Source organism: Rhipicephalus microplus, chromosome 8 (assembly GCF_043290135.1).
Source record: "Rhipicephalus microplus isolate Deutch F79 chromosome 8, USDA_Rmic, whole genome shotgun sequence".
Lineage (NCBI taxonomy): Eukaryota > Metazoa > Arthropoda > Arachnida > Ixodida > Ixodidae > Rhipicephalus > Rhipicephalus microplus.
This window is the reverse complement of record NC_134707.1, coordinates 106,632,267-106,652,487: the sequence shown is the minus strand read 5'-3', so window position 1 is coordinate 106,652,487 and position 20,221 is coordinate 106,632,267. Positions and strand designations below refer to the sequence as shown.

The 20,221-nt window shown below is 41.7% G+C and overlaps 1 long non-coding RNA gene across 1 annotated transcript; it reads left to right on the top strand.

Moving 5' to 3' along the window:
- Positions 1-3,593: 3,593 nt before the first annotated feature.
- Positions 3,594-18,537, top strand: LOC142769315 (uncharacterized). The gene is made up of 4 exons (XR_012885765.1): positions 3,594-3,910; positions 4,435-4,513; positions 9,372-9,567; positions 17,246-18,537. It is a non-coding gene; the product is annotated as an uncharacterized LOC142769315 (long non-coding RNA).
- Positions 18,538-20,221: the final 1,684 nt, after the last annotated feature.

Here is a 20,221-nt window from a genome sequence, read left to right as displayed (position 1 = left end):
TTTTGAGTTTCCATGTATTGCTTTAAATGGTTCATGAGAGTGTTTTTGTGGCACAAGAATGCTTGTCTGTGATACTTGGCTGTGTTTGTCACTCACAAGGTGGACACAGGGAAATAATTCTCCATGCTTTGTTTTGTGCGCTTCTATCTGAACCTTTTAAAACGGCTTGTTGTATGCTTGCATGTACAGCATCATGCCGATTGGACAGCTATTTGCAACGGTACTCATGTCTTGCAAACAAAATGGGCTCAATTTTTCATTTTGAGTTTCCACGTATTGCTTTAAATGGTTCATGAGAGTGTTTTTGTGGCACAAGAATGCTTGTCTGTGATACTTGGCTGTGTTTATCACTCACAAGGTGGACACGAGGAAATAATTCTCCACGCTTTGTTTCGTGCGCTTCTATCTGAACCTTTCAAAATGGCTTGTTGTATGCTTGCATGTACAGCATCATGCCGATTGGACAGCTATTTGCAACGGTACTCATGTCTTGCAAACAAAAGGGGCTCAATTTTTCATTTTGAGTTTCCACGTATTGCTTTAAATGGTTGATGAGAATGTTATTGTGGCACAAGTATTCTTGTCTGTGATACATGGCTGTGTTTATCACTGAGAAGGTGGACAAGAGGAAATAATTTTCCACACTTTGTTTTGTGTGCTTCTATCTGAACCCTTGAAAACAGCTTGTTGTACAGATTCATGTACCGCATCATTCCAACTGAACAGCTAATGGTCACGGTACTTACGTCTTGCAAACAAGAGTGACTCAAGTTGTTGTTTTGAGCTTCCACTCATTGCTTAAAATAGTTGACAAGAGTGTTTAGTGGCACAAACTTTTTTGTTCCTGATGCGTGGCTGTGCTATCACAGAGAAGGTGCACAATAGCAAATAATGCTCCATGCTTTGCTTTGTGCACAAGATGCTCATGTGCTGTGACATGAGTATCGTTACAAATAGCTATCCATTGAGGATGATGCTGTACACGAAAGCGTGCAACAAGCCGTATTCAATGGTTCAGATGGAAGTGCACAAAACAAAGCATGGAGAATTATTTGCTATTGTGCACCTTCTCTGAGATAGCCCAGCGAAGTATCAGGAAGAAGAAAGCTTGTGCCACCAAACACACTCATAAACCATTTAAAGCAATGCATGGAAGCTGAAAACAACAACTTGAGCCACTCTTGTTTGCAAGTCAAGAGTATTGTGACCATTAGCTGTTCAGTTCGAATGATGTGGTGCATGAATGTGCATTGTTTGAAATGTGTTATCTGAGTAATTGTGGGACACAAACTTGTGCATTTTCTGCTTGCCCATTTTGAGTTTTCTTTAAAGGCCTAGAAAACGTCATTTGAAGACATCTCTCTCATTTTATTGAGGGACGTAATCTTGCAGTGCCATGCAAGCATGGTTAAAAAAAACGTTGGTGTAGTGTAACTGCAGAGAGAATTCATTCTTCAAAGAATTGAAGTGTCTAGTGTTAGCCCTCTTTATTTACTTTAAGGAAGTCTTACACCTATATAAGAAAACCAAGAAATACTTTCTGTCAAGCTTGTATTTCCGTATTATGATGGCAATCGAGTCTTATAACTTGTGAATTCTTGTGCGTCGCTTCGACTTCAGCATGTTAATATTGATTAGCACTCAGGAGAAACACTGGATCCTACGCCAGCTAGGAGTCACATAGAGAAGCATACTGGTTGTTTCCTGTTTAACTTACTATTAACAAGATTGTCAGTATCTATTACTCATTTTGTTTTGCACACTTATGCATGGGCGTCAGTAAGGGGAAAAAAATGGGGTAGTTGTCCCCCGCAAGCCTCACTAGCACTTGCACCCACCCAAGCTATGGCAGTGCTTTCGCCCTACACCAGCCATTTGCACCCCTAAAGAGAGAATCCTGCCGATGACCATGCACTTATGGCACCGATCATACAGTTGTGTGTGAGAGCTGATCTCAATGCGTGTGCTCCTGGGCCATGTGGCTTCGCTGTCTGCGTTGGAGGCGTAACAGATAGATCGAAGACGAGAGAGTAAGCGCGGAGTCTGTAGATATCAAGAGCGACTGCAGCCTCGTTTTCTTCCTCAGTCACGCAGGCTGTCTCCCCACCCCTCGCTTTCGTTGCTTATGGGTGAAGTTTGTGCACATGCAGTGCGGCAGGCTTCGATTGTCGTAAAGTGGCTGTAGGCGTTCCACTTAGTTCGCAGCTCCTTGAACGCACATAGTGTTGTGCGTGAAGCTTGAGCACTGGCAGTTTTAGTGGCAACATGTAGCAAATTAATGTTATGTTTCTACAACTGCGAAGTGCATGTGGCTGCAGTTAGCTTTGCTTCAACAAGAAGCTGCGCGTAGAATTTGCGTCAAGTAATATCGTAATCTTCGTAGAATTTTCGGTTAGTAAAAATGAAGCGTGACTGGAAAAAGTGCACTAAAAATTGTTGTGGCTAATACGAGAGGGATCACTTTTTGCCACGGGGTAAAGCATGTGCTATGACAGGAATCACTGACTTGCAGCTCTAGAAACATAAAAATTGTGCCAGCCATGTAAAACTTTAGGTGTTTGGTTACCATAAATGTTGCTGAGGAATGTGCAGGCCAGTCTCATGCGTTTAGCTGTCTCACGTTTTAATTGTTCTTCCTACTAGCAGCACTTTAAAGAAGCTCCACGTTATTCAAAACAGAGCTTTACGCATAATTTACAACTTAGCCAAAGATAATTCTTCTCCACAGCTCAGCTGTTTTTATACTATTACTTACGCTGAATTCTGGCATATGCATATACAAGATAAAGAATATATTAATGCTTACAGATACAGTAAGGTCAGCTGAATACTCATCTATGTAACACTTACGGCTCGTGAAAAAATTCTAAACACCACACATTAATTACGGGGCCCAGACGATAATATCTCTACCATTACCCTGTGTATTGAACAAAAAATAGTCAACATCTCGCGTGTCTGCGCTTTATGCTTTCGTCGTTAATCTAGAATAACACGGATGAATTTTATCTTTGATGTGTTTTTTTTTTTTCTGTTGGTCTCCTCGAAGCTGTGTGTACTGGTGGCGTTCTTTCGGCGATTATGTATGCTTATGTACGCCAGTTAACGTATGCCGTCACGGCATGCTGCTGAACAATAATCCGCTGGGAAGCTTAGTGAAGTTCAAAAAAGCTTTTTTTTTTTTCACATGCTCTCCGCTGTAGGTAGGTCCAGTTTGTTACTGCGTCGATGAGAATCAACGGGATCATTGCAGAATGCTTAACTGCCATTTGCAATTTTGCGCGACCGGATGTTTACGAGCCATAAGACAACACCAGCTGACAGCCGCACTACGGAAGCCAAAATACAAATTTTTGGTTGCATGAAAAAAAAAAACTAATGAGACCAATCAAACTTACTGCATGCTTTTTTATGCGCGCGAAAAAACGTGAATTTATGGATTTGAAATTGTGTCAACGAGTTTTTTTCTTTCTCGCCTCAAGTTTTTTTTTTTTTTTCATTGTAACTTCAGGAGAGTCGGTTAACCACAAGCGGCCAAGACAAGCCCATTTTGGAGTCATTCGTCGTCAATATGGCGCTTGCAAGTTGTGCGATGGGGTTTGTTGCTTGTCTTGTGCTACCGGGTTTAAACGTTTCCTGTGTGCAGCCTCTACGCCTCATTGAACTGTGCGGCAGGTGTGAAACAGATGTGGTTCAGTAAAACCGTGAAGAGTCATTTGAAATGCGGGGTGCACCAAAAGTCACGTTCGTCGTTTGCGAAGACGGTTACCGCGCCGTTGTGGACAACCTCGAGAAATGCTTCATTCCGCTGAGCGTTGCCGATATGGCAAAAAAGGCCTTTATCGACAAAGTGAGCCGGGTAAGGACATCAAGAAGAGCTGCTATTACAGGGATGTCCACCTTCTTTGAGGTGAGTGTCGTTTTATTTTCCATGACGTTTTCGCTGGCGTGCGTTTAGGCGAACAAAGGAAGGCACAACGAAAACATGTTTGAGTGCGTGTGTGTTTTATTTTTTATGTGGCACATTTTATCCGTGTGTGTTGTGTATGTTGGAATGCTGCACCTGATACCGCACACTCGTGTCCCATGGGATCTTTCGATCGCAATCATGACTGATCTGGATTAAAATGTATTATGTGCGGCTGCACAGTGACATAAGTTGTAACTGGCACTGTTGATCGCGATCAAAAACCACATTCGGGTCGGCCCTGATGGCGCTGGAAACGTCCGGTGTGACACCGGTAGAGTTATTAATATATGAACAAGTCGACGTCGCTATTCCTGATGGCCAACCTGCACTACATTGCATTTATTTATTGTTCGCATGTAATATTCACACATTCTACGTTTTCATTTCTGTGTGGTTATTTATAGTAGCCTGCTCTCCAACTTTATGTGTTCTCTGATTAAAGTATTTTTACTCACCTCGTGCAGATGGAGAAAAAAACGACTCGCCGTGCAACACAATCGTTTCTACCAGAGTGACTGTGAAAAGAACGTCAGAACTTGGAAGGTAAATGTGGTTTAATAGTAAAACTGATTTTAACAACATATACAAAATGCTAACTTCCAATGTCCTGGTTGCTTTCACAAGCCGCACGTCTATACAATAGTCGCTCATTCAAGTACATTTGTGCTAATTGGCTAGGCAAGGGCCACTCATTCTATGTTGCATTTTTTTTTTCAAGTTCTGTTCGGTCGTGAAGTAGTAACCAGAGCGAAAATGAAGACTGCTTCATTTGAAACGTTTAGGTACATATACCAGCTACATCTGTACATATTTGCCATTTTGATTCAGACATTTGTCAGTGTGTAGCACCAACTCATTAATTTGTTTATTCACAATACTGCAGCCTAGCATAGCCCAAGCTGCAGTGGAATTACAAGAAAGGAGAATGGTACAGAAATAATTAATAACAATACTGGCACCACACGTAAATAGGTCAGTTTTGCCAGGATGATTCTTACAAAGAAAAAGAACAGCACTAATACTTAGCAACTACACTTTTGACTTAGTAATGTAAGATTCTCAGTGATTTAGTATTCAGCCCAACAAATGTTGATCAAGGGCTTCATCAGAACTGTCTGCCTTGCAACTTCCTTTACTCTCCGCCTAGAAGTTCAGTAAGCGAGTCTGCATCAAGCAGCAGAGCGAAGAACAGGACTGGGTGGAAGCACAGGCCTCCTAGCCAGCATTTCATGTTAACAAAAATATGGCAATCAGAGATAGCTAAGTTAGGTCTGTAGGGCGTTGGGCGACTGAACTTCCCGCTGCTTCCTCTGTGGCCCCATGTTGTCATGAAAAAAAAAAGACAGTGTCACTTATGACATCTCTCTTTGCTTATTCCTAATTGCACTCTGTAGACATTTGAGAGTTAGACCTACAATACTGCAGTGAGGGTCATGCCATGTCCCATGAATTAGTGAGGCATAAACTTGCAAAGGCTCATGGGATGCATGCAGTCTGCACCAGCTACCATTTCAATGGCTCTCCGTGTGCTGCATCCCTCCTTGAGTATTGGCGTTTATCCGTGTCACTCGCTTTCTTCATGGTAACCCAACGCATATGCTGCAAATTTCTAGCACACAATAGCACGGCTGCACCTACGACTGACCACAAAAGAGAAGCATGTGCTGTGATTGCCAAATAATATTTTCATTTGAAGTGGCAAACAACTGACTGTATGTGCTATCACAATTATGTGTTTTCTTTTAAGTGGCGTGGCCTTGGTTGTCACGTCTTTGAACTAATTTTACACTTGCTATTAATGCACATCACCGACTAATGTGCTTATTTTTACGTGTTTGCTTCAGTGAGGGCGCTCAGCTGTTTTTGCATTTGCAATTGAAACACTGTCGCTGTCTCAGATTGTTGGATATATAGTATCTTGTATCAACGTTCATCATGTGCAGTGAGTATCATATGTTACTAAAACTACGTGTTCAGCGGTGACGGCCTGGTAAAATGTTCAAATGTGCATGAATGACAGCGACTTTTATTTAGTAAAGTTGAGCTTCTTAGGCGTTTCGGCATTACATCGTTTTAGTGAACAAGCTGGTCTAGGCAATGCTCACCTCATAGTCAGGCACCGTGTTTGTTAAGGCTTGTTACCTGTCCTGCTCGCATGTGCACCAGATCAGGTATGAATAAATTGATTACTACGGTATGAATCCTTTGAGGAACAGTTGAAATCACTAGCAACACATTGTATACCTGTTCTATAAATAGGATAGTGGAGCGCCCTTTCTTGTCTACATAGCATTACTGACACATCATTTTTTCCAACTGGTGCGAAGTCGTCGCCTTCTTAACCACTACTAATTGTGTATACATCACTGCAATTGGTGCCGTGGATTCCACGGTGTCACCCCTGGCATGATATCGTGTGGCTGTTGGCTGCTCTGTCTTGCTATTTTCTGTATCATGCTCAGAGCTGGCTGCACGTTGCATAGCGGCCGTGCATTTTAAAGCAAATGCCGTATGCTTGTCGTAGCTGTGTAGATAGTGATTGTGGTTGTGATGATGAAAACTACACATCCAAATGACTTTTGTACTTCAGTCTTGGCGTCTTAGATTCTCTTTCGACGTGCCAATATGTTGATGGCACGTAGTCAACCTGCTATGGATCTTTTCTTGGAGCGCCTGTACATAAATACCGAATGTGTCAAACGAAACCATCCATGCAGGATTGTCGATAAATATTACTCACCTTACGCTAGGCATCCAAAGGCTATACCACTCACCATATCTCTCCACAAAATCCACTTCAATTTTATGTCTTTGTTCCAAGGAAATCTGAACATTTTTTCCCATTCGGCACTATTTTCGACATCTGCACAGCCGACTATGATGGTGCAAATTACTAGATTGCAACACAATTGAAAGAAAAGCCCTCTCTACGTCTCCAAAAGCGCGGCCAGCGAAACAGCGTGCCACGGATATCTTTAACTAGGAGCCGATGCAGATGGCAAATCTCATGAGCCTTTGTGGGTTTATGCCTCACCTATTTTATCAAGGAAACACCACCATTTATTTCCCCAAACACAGCAGCCATGCACTTCTTCTTGAAGAAGGTTCACTTGAATTTTTTTGCGCTCATCGGAATGCTTTCACTGTTTGTATTGCACCTTCAGTTCTGGAGTAGATCATGGTAGTGCCAGAGAAATGTCAAAATGGCACCCGTTTATCATTTTGTTTTCATGACCAGTCAGCATTTTAGGAACTGACTGCACGCAGTTTGCAGCACTAGAGTCTCACTCTGTGTCCAACCATGGTATACCATGTGTGCTGTATTGAGTTGACTGCAATATTTTGGGAAATGAATTACTCAGCCCAAAAATTCTGACCCAATGATTTTCCCGAATTATCTGATCCGTTCAGTCAACAAAATCATTGTTTTACACTTGCTTCATTCCCAGTCAGTCTGCATTGTAAATATTGTGCATCATGCTTCTAATTTCCTACACTATTGTAGTGCCTTGCTGTTATGTATTGAAAGTGGTGCTGTACACATTTCTCAATATTCGATGAATTTCAGCTGCACTGCACTGCTCAGAACCCTGAAATTGAATTCTAGCACACACTTCACACTTATCCGAGGCATGCTTACATGGGTGCTTTGCGTAAAAAACTGAAAGCTGGGACCTCATAAGATAGACGGGCACACTAAAGAAATCGTACAACACATATGTGTTGCATCATGAAATTTTAATTGCTTTTTATTCGGGGGCCATTTTGACTTTGAAAAATATAGGCATTGTATTTTATGAGCTGAAATGTACCTCTGGAGTGTCAACATGCCAAAGCAAGCTTCTCAAGTTATACTCATGCTGACTGTATGTTTGTTACGTTCATGAAGCAGTTAATTTTGTAATGATTTGCATAAATTCATGTGGCTAAATCACTGCATAAACATCAGTCTGCAAATATGATGTGCAACTATTGCATAGTTATAAATTAAGGAGCACATACAGCTGTGGCGGTCAGCAACACAGCAGACAGTATAATATTCAGGTGAATATTCACGGCTACCTATGAAGTAATATATGACTTAGTAAAGTAGTTACTGCCACTCTAGTTTTTAGGTACGTGTTACTGGAAAGTACAGACTTCGTAGTATGTTGTGTTTATCGAAAAATTCTCAGCAAGTGCTCCTGGAGAGTGAATGATAATTCGACAAGGTTTGAAGAGTAGGCCCTTGCTCAGTCATCGGTCAATATTTAACATGGAAGTGGAAGAATCACTGAGAATAAAAAATGCACATCTGTGCATCTACTTAAGCACTTTCTTGAATGCCCATGCATACACGGCTTTATTTCGCATTCACTCGGCAAATAGAAACAGTGAAGATGGTGGTAAAGGAAAAGGAGAAGAGGCTACTTATTTAGCACCTCTTGAAGAAAGTAGGGAGGTGCTTGCTCTGTTAGGAGTGCTTACTGTGAATTTTTTGGCATTTAGAGCATCTCTACTGAGTGGTAATATTTTGGGTTTATATATACACTCCCAAGACCACCCCACCCCTCCAAAAAAAAAAGTCGCAGAAGGCAGTAATTCAAGAAAGAAAAAGAGCCCTGTAAGGTGGCTCTGGCAATTAGAAGCTTGTTTGATTGAGCCTCCTCCAGAAAATTTTTACAATGGAACGAGTGGATTGAGCAACAAATAGAGGCTTTGGAGGAAAGGAATGGCAGACTTCAGAACCCCTCTCAGCCATAGGTCGGCAAACTCCCTCACAAGCCGAGTGACTCAAACTTAGATTGGGCCATAAATGAGAATCTGAATGAGCCATATGTGCAAATACATTTTGTGATTGAGTGAGCTTCACATTTTTTTTTTTTTTGGTCGGCCTGTGCTTTCAACACACCTTCGACAATTTAAAGATAGAATTTTTGGTGAGCCTGTAGTTCGCGCTCTCTTTTTTTTTTTTTCATTCATCTATAGTTAACACTGGCCCATCTGCCCTATGTAGGTATGGCCGAAGCTAAAAGGAACATTTTACTTTACGCCTGTATGGTAATCAACAAAACTTTTGGTGTGTTTACGAAACAAATGTGAGTCCAGCTTCTTGTCCCCTCTCATTGTTTTTCAGCATGACATTATATCTCGCCTAGTACCTAGTCTATTGGTGGCCATAATGCATTGATGTTGTGTCTATTTATCACTTTCTTTAGCCCCTGAGCTATGTTGTGAATGTAAGGACTACCCGCGACACACCCGTTACATGCTACGCTTCTCGCTTATTATGTTCACAGAAGTCCATCATAAATCTCTACCAACAAGCTCAGCTGTCCATCACTCTAAGTTGCAAATTTCTATAATGTAGTGAACATTCTTTTTCATGATTTCTTAATACCTATTATCTGTCACCCTTTAGGTTTCAGTCATATCCTCCAGGTCAGGCTCCTTCGGCACAAACACTGCAGCTGCTGTTACCACCACCACGGCCTATATTTCACTTCAGCCATTGCTGCATCACAACCAGTATTACACTTTCTGAGCCGCTACCACAGTCCTTCCCAATGATGCCTCACCTTGACAGGGCTTCATATGCTTCCAAAGGAAGCTATCAGGCAAGTGTGTACTGTTAAGAAATTTAGCTTTCAGTAGCATTGATGTTTTCAATGGGCAGATTAATTGACAAGTCTGCCAACTTCATGCTTCTTGAACAGGGTTGAACCTACGTGTGTCTGTCAGTGTAGGGAACCAAGTTTATCTGAATTTCAAAGTAGCTTATTCCTATTTTATTTTGCAATACTGCAGGCCTCTTCTCAGGCCCATGCAGGAATGGGTTGAACTTGAATACACAAAAATGTGAGGAAAATAAATAGACCTTATGTACAAAGCAAGTAAGAGCAATAAATATGCACATTGTACAGTAAGCAAGGTGTTCATATAAGTTCTGAATTCTGTTCATAAATTTGACAGAAGAGGAGTTCACAATATCAGCGGGCAGCATATTCTATTGCGAAATGGTGTGCAGAACTGAATAATATTTGTAAGGGTTATGTTAATAATTCTGTGTATGAAGAAAGCAGGGCAAGCAAAAATTAGAATAAAGTACTTTTTATTGTTTGCTTGATATGAAAGCAGATTCTTTTTCCACGTTTTTCATGTACCGTGCAATCCTGAGCAAGTGCTCCCACTATGGTGAAGGTGATGAGAATCGGAGGGGGGGGGGGGGGGGGGGGTTCTTGCTCGGTCTTGCATCAAAAATCAAGATTGTGGTGAAAAAGTCGCAAGTGCTTCCAACGAAACTGATACACTTTAATAAATATGCATGAATTCACTATGATTCTGCAACCTCGTTGCGCTTCTAAATAAAGAAAGTGAAGGAAACTGCAGAAATGGCAGGAAGGCGGGGGGGGGGGGGGGGGAGTGCTTGCTCAGTTGTTCATGCATGTTTTGAATATCTTGAAAGAGAGAGGATGGAACTAGCTTGGTTGGGGGCGCTTGCTTGAGATATTACAGTATTGTCCTCATCCTGCGTATCTTTTTTTAATCAACTGAAACAAGCGACCTGAAAGTAAATGGCCCTTTTGTAGCTTATTGTAGCTTTTGTAGCATTTGTAGCTTATTTTCTTTGTAAATTGACGAAAAGCATGAAGTTTAGCATTCTTTAGCGAAAAGAAAAAGCTGTCCAACTAGTAATGTTTACGCATTTACCGAACTCAGACACAGTGAAATAGATAAGGTGGCACACTAATAAAATAGGTCAGCACAGAAAAAACTGCAATTTTCATTGCATAAGTAGAGCTCCATCTTCTCGAAATGCCATTTTTCGTTATGTCAGTATGATAATTTTGAAATGGCAAAAGATGTCATGCTGATTGTGTGTGCACATACTCAAGCAACACATGGTGGTGTACTGAACTGAACTTGATCTTTTAGAATAACTTTCATTTGATCTAAAAGAAAGTGTGCAAAATGTCCAAAATCATGTACAGGAGCAAAAAATGCAATTTTTTAAATAAAATAAACCATTCTTTGGTTCGGTCAATAGAACACAAGGCTCTGATCAAATTAGTATAAACTTCTGGTTGCTATCATTATTACATGCTTAAAAATGATTACAATAGGGTAAAAAATACGTGGAAGTCTGGGACTTGCCGGTCTTCTGTAATCGACACAGTGCTCTGAAATAAGGCAGTGTTTACATACACCCGCAGAGCTGTCTTATTCAGTAATGGAAAAGTAGATACATGGTGCAGAAAAGTTATTGTTGCTACCCCTTAATTGGAGGCAGTAACCGGGTAGACTCCAATGGCTGACTTAACAGCCCCCAAAATGCACTGCTAAAGCTTGAACAGTTTAACATCAGGTCCTTTTAGCAGGGGTGCAACAGCTGCGCCAATCGCGCCAATTTGATACAATTCCCGATTGTTGCACCGAGCTGCGCCAAACCCGTGAAATTGTTAAAATTGCACCACGCTGCGCCAAAATGCCCAGCCAGCCTCAATTTTTTTTTTTCAGGTGTACTAATTGCGGTGAGCAGTGCAGGCCATGTCGGCCACCTGCAGCTTTGCGCCATCAGTCAAAGCGCGCAGACCCGAAGTAAAGTGCCTAGAATATACCTAAAATAATCTAGCCACCCACCCTATGCTCGTGAGACGTGATCGACCAGATAAAGTAACAACACTGCATGCCTATCGGTCCGCTGACCACAACAGATACGTATCGGCGGGACGGCAGAACTTTAAAACAAAGATGTGTTGGTGTAGCCACCAACCCTTCACGGAAAATGTAAGTTCTCTTGCCAGAAACGCGGCTATGGCTTATTAAGGCTCGAACAAGCTCGACGTGCTGCAAATGCCGGCGTTGATTACCTTAGCAGTGGCACATAACAAATTTTGGCTGGAAGCTGAGTCCTTGCCACGGTCTTGGCGATAGATATCTAGTACCGTCGCCGGGGCAACAGGCGTACGCCGTTGTTACTTTATCTGGTCAAACTCGTCTTGCAAGGTAGCCGAAGCGGCACATAGCCCCATGCTGAAAAGGGTGGGTTGGAAGGGGGTGGTGAGTGGTTAGCAAACTTGTTGTCTTTGGTTCTAAAGCTGCTTGAGTCACCTTTGCCGCGCTAGACCGGTGCCCGCGAAAAAGCGTGTTGAGATTTACAAGGGGCTGTTCGCGATACTGGGACACCTCACATTTTGCTCAGTAACTCATGCGTTTGTACACCGTTAAATTCTGAGTACCAGTATAGTTACCGACGTGTAAATAAGCTACTGGCAATCATTTGAAGCAGTGTGTGACATTTATGCTTCTCTACAGAAATAAACTAAATTGTGCGCCAATTTTTTTTTACCACCTCTAGTTCTCGTTTTTACTAATCTTCCAAATTTCAAGCTCACAATATCGGCAGATTGATATTGAAATTGTCAGAGTTTGTCAATTGATTTAACAGGTGCAGTAAATGCTAATATGGACTTTATCATGGGTTCCTTAGAGAGGTGGTTCAAAATACTACCTTCATTGAAGTAGTAGTAAATACTATGCTCACACTACATAATTTAGGTTATGTTGAGTTGTTTATACATGTTTTTCTCTAAATGTAAGCAGCCTTTTTTATAGTGCTCCAAATTTGCTATGTCATGATAAAAATGCATGTTCTTTTTTTCCATAACCATCTCCGAACTTGGAATTTAGTGCTCCAAAAGTAACATTTTGCTGCTCCAAAAATTGCTCTAAATGGTATTTTGGCTGTTGCACCCCTGTTTAAGCATGCCAGCAAATGCCGGTTGGGGTCCAAAGATAAAGTCTGAGCTCAGAGTTTTGTTACAAGCATGAAGCAATGAAGGAAATAGGAGCAAATGGGAATGCTATAGAAAGATTACCACTTAACTCTTCAGATTCAATTTCACAAAACGAAACACTGGTTAAAGTCAATGTCAGTGCTTCTGAGAGTGAGTGGGTTTTTGTGCTGTCGGTAGTCTCAACGAATAGAAAGTGCTGAAAGCACACCACGTAAACAAGCCGTGTAGTAATATTTATCCAAATAGCACGCACCAGCACTCGTAACTGCGCCCTTATGTTCAATGGTAGCAGCTGTTGAAAGTGTCCATATAATTGCCATTGCAATATTTTATTCTAAATGAATGGCTAGTTAAATCACTGGACAACTCAAATGGGTTTAACAATGATTGTGAAACAATCAAGTATTGCTCATCACAAGCATGAAACTCAGGCACTCCAGATTATTCAATGCTTCAAGCAATGATTCCGTCACCAGCCCGACTAGTCCCTCCATGTAGACTGCAGTATTGACCAGGGGCTCCCCTGCTGCAGTCGGTGAATACTTGTTACTCCTCAGTGTCACTGTGTGAGACTCTCTTTCAAAACACCTCTTCAATGACTGCACAGCATCATCTATAAAATCTTCATCATAGACTGACTGACTGATGCCCTAATAAGGTGCTATTAGAAGCTGTTTGGTATGCAAAACATCACACTGCATTGTTTCAAATTTTTTCTGGCCAGTGTTTTTCTCGGCAGTGATGTAAGATGACCGATGGTACTACTTAATAATGTAACACTTCTCTGGACAACCGAAGAACTCTTCTATATCATAACACATTGCCTTACCAACTGAACCACTTCTGCATTTACCCTGTCTCTGCGTGCTTATATTGAGCAGCACCCTGCATAGGTTAAAAAGAAATCTGCGAATCATTCACACTCACTCATAAAATATATTTTTTTCTTAAGCCTTACTAGTAGACTCAGACTCGCATTGACTCAGACTCGCGGCTCAATGCAAGTCTGACAAGTCTGGTGAGTCGACTTCCGAGCCCGTTAAAATATGATGATCTTTTCCACACATGGTTTCAATGCTCCTTAATAGCAATATGTTGTATAATTGGTGCTCCAGTTGATGATCTTTTCCACACATGGTTTCAATGCTCCTTAACAGTAATGTGTTGCATAATTGGTGCTGCAGTTACAACCTTTTAATCTCAGACCTTTATATAGTGACTGCGATCCAGTAAGGTAATCTCTATTCAAAGAGATGGCACCTCAGATACTTTATGAGAATGTCCCGGGAAGAAATTCACAGGAGGGCATGTCAAAGAACCTCGACTCCCCCCCCCCCCCCCTACTTGTAGTTCTGGCCTCTCAGCTATAAATATTGAGTCGGTGCACAAATGCTTGTGCATTGAGATATGTGTGAGCTGTGAAAATTGAGAGCTCAAGGCGCAAATCCATGTGGAGGGAGGCCGCTACACTGCCACGAGACACTGCAAGGTGCCAGCTGGAGCACCTATTATGCAATATATTGCTTTTATGGAGCACTGAAACTATAGGTGAAAAAGATAATCATATTTTAATGGACTCGTAAGTTGACTCACCAGACTTTGTCATTAGTCACTAACAACACAAAAACCCTTCACTCTTGGGAGCACTCACATTTGCTTTAACCAGCGTTTTGTTTTGTAGAGTTAAGTGAGATTGAATCCAAAAGAGGTAACTGCTAATATCGATTCTCAATTGCTATAATTCTTGAACAAGGGTGCCAATAGTTGCCATTTGCACCCTGGTTCGAGGAATATTGACATGACTCATCCATGCATAGCAAAATAAAGGCAAAGGCTTGAAATGAATAAGTTTCTTGCATGCTTTTCTCATAGCACTGTAGCGGCTTCCACATGACATTGTGTCCTGAGTTCTCATTTTTTCGGGGGGCTTTTGCACCAGCATTTGGTGTGAAGCATGCTGGCTATTGCGCGGTGCCTTCTTTCAGAGGAGGGTGCAGGAGCATGCATGCTTCAGAGAAACAGCTATTGATAGCTCGTGTAGCTGCAAAGGGCTCATTAGGGGCTGTGCTTGGGCGCTTCTTTTTTAATGCTGTTTAAGTGCTCATTTGTGTCAGCTGTGGTTGCATGCTTGTGTGGAATCACCTTATTTTATAGCTGACTTAATTATAAATTTTTTTTGCTTTTCGAGGGGCAGCACCCAGTGATGGGACTGCCGCTTACAGTTCTGGCCCTCATAAACAACAAAGTAGGCAGCTGTGCTTTTTTTTTGAAAATTTTTGTTTTGTTTGCTGTTGATGCATTAATACTAATCTCTACCAGTTCCACGACATTCCTCATGCATGCCATTTACACTCCTGCTGCTTGCACTTATCTTTTTTATATCCATGTACTGTATTTGCTCACGTAATAATTGCATTTTCTTCATTTTTGAATAGTTTACTGATTTAAAGGTGTGGTTTGTACAGTGGGTAAAGTTTTGGAACAGGTCGACTAAATTTAAAACTGGAAGCTGGAATTGTGATGACTACGTTGTGCCATAACAAAACCATATCAGGTTGAAGAGTTCCTACCTTCATGTTACAGGCACATGTTCGCATTGCCTTGTAATGAAGAAGCCCTGAAAAGCCTTTCCAAGTAATCATCAAATGTCTTCATTAGAGAAACTTATTCATCCCAAATCGACTGTTGGAAAAAATTTTGCAATCTGCGAAGTACTAGCGGAGCTACAGGAATTCGTCACATGCTTTACGTACTTTCTTTTACCTTTCGTTCGAGTGAGCTCACTCAAAGCCACGCGGGAGGGGATGACTGGGGGACAAGAAGCTATGCCTTTTTATCAACGTGCGTTCTAAACTTGAGCTCTTTTATTTTTATTCCCCCCCCCCTTTTTTTTCTTCAAACATGGGGCTTCTTTTCAGTGTAATCACGAACAGGTGCAGGGGCATGTGGCAGCCTCCGGTTTCGGTTGTACACATTGCACTTGAAGCGCAGTCAGTTGAATTCGGAGCCTTATTTGTTCAGGAGAAACAGCGTTTTTCAGGTGACTGATAATAAATTATGAATAACAAGCTGCGTGTTGCCCTATTATGTCTGTCTCACATGCTCTCAGGTGCCTCGACTACCCTCGGCAGCATTTTCTGACCATGCCCGAAAAGGGTTGCTGGGCGACTTAAATTGCTTCATGGAGAGTGTTGTGTATACTATACTGAATTTGTGAAAGAAATGCCCATTTTAGTATGCCTAATTCCTGTATATCTGCCATCTGCTACACTTTATAAGAACAATTTGAAAACGATTTAAGTGATGACAGTAGATGACCGGGGCCCTTAAATTGCTGGACATTAAATGTTACCGTCAAGGCATTTGAAAAACAGGAGGAAAAGCTCTCTCTGGTGCAAGTGTGCCCTTAATTGGCTATGCTTTATATGGTTTTGCCTGCTTCAACATCTTCGAAGTGCTTGAAGAACAAGGAGAATAATTCTCTGTGGCACAAGTGTCCGATAAAATGCTCAACTATTTCTGATTTTCCCACTTCTCTTGAACTTTATTGTTATAGTATGTGTGCCAAAGTGAATTCTAATATTGAAGTGTGTGTGCAAATTGAATATTTTTCTGAAATTTCTTGTATACTTCTAGAATTTTTTTCAAATACTTCATGTGAAATTCTAGAAAAAAGTTGGAGAGGCTTCCAATGTTTATTCTTATGAGATGAAAGTCTTCCTTTTGGCAAAATTGATAAGTGTTGGTAAGGTGGCATTTCGTAGTTGCCTTATAAAGAATAAGGCACTGCACAATTGAATTTATGTATGCACGAATGTGTTTATATGCACGATTTCATGCAGCCGAAGAGTTGATCAAATTTCAGGTCAAAAACCACTATAAATAAGCCCTTGCCTCTGCCACACCTATCATCTCCTTGTTAGGATCAACCTTTTCTAGAGTCAGTACATTTGTGACCGTAGCAGAGCCAGAAAGGCAGCTTTCACGCAATACGAGTGTGATGAGGTGAAACATATTAAAAATTTGGAGGGTCCCTATCAGTCAGACATTGACTTTGTTTTGTCTCTGGTAAGTTATAATAGTTCAAATAGCAAAATTTGCAGTACAAATTGAATCGAATAGCAACCATTATTCAAAAGATATTCAAAAATATGAATATTTGTGTACCCCTACTTATTGTTTACTTCACATTTTTCACCCCATTTTTCGTTCTCAGTAGAAAAGACATGTGCCCTTCTAAATGCTGTGCTAAGACCACAGATCACAACTCATGCACGTGCCTAGAGCTCCACGCATATTCTTCTGTGAGACCTTCTATTTACCTGTTTGAATTCAAAATTGTGGAACCTCTTGGATCAGTTTTCACTATTGAAACTTTGTTCTTTGAAGTAGTTGTGCTAGTAAGTTTTAAGTTTTAAAGCAATAATTTGAGAGTGAGTGTAACGATGTTAACTCCCACACCAGAAAAAACGATCACAGAGACATTTTTCTCCTGCAGGTTCATTTGAGAGGCAGAAGAAGGAGCAGTGGGCGAGGCTGCGGTCGTGATGCAAGGAGGCCACAAAGCTCCTGTGGAGTGTCCTTCAGCTTCAGAACAAGAGCCTCATAGTAGCCCCGTGTTGGAGTATTTGTGCATCAAGAGGACAAACAGGTGCCCCTGAACGGGGCCCTGACAGTGAGAAATTTGGAGGTTGTGGCTAGTGAATATTGCTTAAAGAGGTACTGACGCAAATTTTTGTCTTGCAATATTAACATTGTTGACAGCCTATTAGTCACAATGTGGCGGATTGCTTGCTGCAGCATGGGACAGATGGACAATTGCTGTCTGTTTATTACAGACTAGTTTTATCTTGGCACAGCTCTGAGAACACGAGCCACGGAATGCAACAAATATATGCCAGCTAGTGTGCTAAATGGTACACATAAACGGGGCTTCCAGGTGTAAGCACTTGCACAGCAGGTCTATCAATAGTGAAAGTGGGCGGTGACAACCGACACAGTAATCAAGCCGCTGGGGCAAACAGCTCCCGCTCGGCGCTTCTGGCTTAAGAGATGGTCCACTATGGCGTATTGTTCTTCTTCCTCCTTACACACAGAACACTGACGCACTTCCGTGCTGCCTGCGTTATGTGCTCACATTCTTTTGCTGCTGCATATGCAGCACAATGTCGTTGTCGTCAAGTTGATCGTTCTCGTTTGGGTGCAAAGATTTTCTTGGGGCATCCTCACGTTCCACATGTTTACATTAGGCATGGACACAGCAGTCACTGAATAGTAGCCTGCTAGCACAAGTGTGGCCAAAAGGCAACAACGACTATGATGTCAATAATGTAGCTGTGCCAACTCTGAGCTCGGCAACAATGGTGGCACCTGGAAGTTGGGACTCAGCTTCAGGTCACTTTCAGTGATTCAATGATGCGAGATGCGGCATATAGCACTGGTTCAGGCACGCAAACTTTAATATTCATATAATTGGCCATCTGAGCTATAATTGTTCATCCAATTTGTAGATATACGCATGTTCAAGGGAATCGATGTCGTAGGCTATATTAGCCACAAAATTTTGTGTCAGTACTCTTTATGGTATTTTGCTTTATGTTTTAACTTACAGTTAAACAAATAACTAAAGTATTTAGTAAGTGCTACATGTGTTTGCCCAGTACTAAGCAAATGGTTTTGCAAAATTTGTGAATCGGCCAGCAGATATGCATGCACCTAGCAGGCTGAGAAAGATAAACACACTTCCTTGCAAAATGTTTGATCATATAAATAAATTCGAGGATGCAAAAATATTTGTCTTGTTTTTCTCAAATGTCCCGACACTACACTACATGCAACACTTCCACCCCTTTAATCAACTGCACTTTCGAAGCACCATTAAATTGCCCATTGTGGCATATTCATATTTTTTACACTTTATAAACTGGCATAGCCTTGTTACCATGCTTAGGCAAACATTACTTATGACCCTTACTACTTGCCCAAAGTAACCGGGGTTGTTCTGCGGAAGGACTTGTTTTTGGGCTAGTTTATGCTTGCTTAAAATTATATGGTGTGTGGTTTTGTGTGACTGTTCTCTCTTTTTTGCACTATATTATGATTTTCAGCAGGACCGGAGAATTCCTCGGACCCCTATCACCTATATTACCCACAAGCCCCTTAACTCCTGTATGGCCCATATACCCCTGTATGCCCCATAAGCCCTGTATCCCCCATATGGCCCATAATCCCTGTATCCCCCATATGGCCCATAATCCCCGTATCCAATAACATCGTATGATACGGGTCCTATTTGTACAGGATTTTTCAGTAGGGAATTATTCTTCTAATTTCGTGCGATGTGGTTTTGGACACCGGTGGCGGCGGTGGCGGCGGCGGCAGACAATTGCGCGTGACCCGAGTTGTGATTTTATAACAGCTTTCAAAGTGAAAAATCTGAAAATATCCAGCAGGGTCTTATTCTTTGGAAAAGCTCTATGCACCAGTGAGTATACACCCGTAAAATGACAAAAACAGACTCGTGCTTTGGTGTAACGAGAACCTGTGTTGTCTTCGCCAGCATCGCACTCATTCACTGTAGCAGTCTTCCTTCGCTACGACCTCATAACCCCAATTAATTTCATGACATTTGGCGGAGATCATGGGTAGGGACTCTGTCGGCCACATTTTCTGGTGGTCTCTCTCGCAACTTGCAAGGGCGGAGCTCCAGGTTTGATTAGGGGATATCAGCAACCTCATCACAAACTTACCGGTCAAAAGCGGGTCTTTCCCGTACGTGATATAGAGGTAATTAGATTTGACGTGAGGTTTCAGTTGCATAATTTATACTGGTCGCCAGAATTATTGAAATGTGGTCACTGATTATAAAACGCTGTTATTATGTAACGAATAAGAGTGTTTCTGCTGGAGTCTGCGCTGCTCCTCTTTCATATATCCGGGCAATCCGGTACGCCGTCTTATTGGGGGGGGGGGGGGGGGGGGCGTTGGGAGCTCCCAAAGTTGTGGTTCGTGCGGTTGCGATGAATGTAGTAGTAGAATTAGTCGTCGTCGTCGTAGTAGTAGTAGTAGTAGATAGCCACCTCCATGGCCGGACTAGAGGATCGACACGCGCACCCTTTTGAATTGAGGAGGGAACCCGCGGATGTGAATAATACATAAAAGGATAGTTGTTTTTTTCCACGTACAGCGGGAACCACGTACAGCGGGAACCGATGATATGCGAAGCACGAATGAAGAAGTTTGATATGCCACTTTAAAATAAGCACAATGTTACGAGGAGGAGGTAAATTATGCCGTACATGACTTCGAATTCATTGTTATGATATTTGCAGGCTTTATTTACTTTCGACATCTATCCACATCATTTATTAGTAAATTTGGTACATGTACAGCTAGCGAAACAGCCACAAGCGCGCTATGATAGTAGTATGTAGCCATGTTTTACATGGCACGCACATCATGATTATCATGTTTG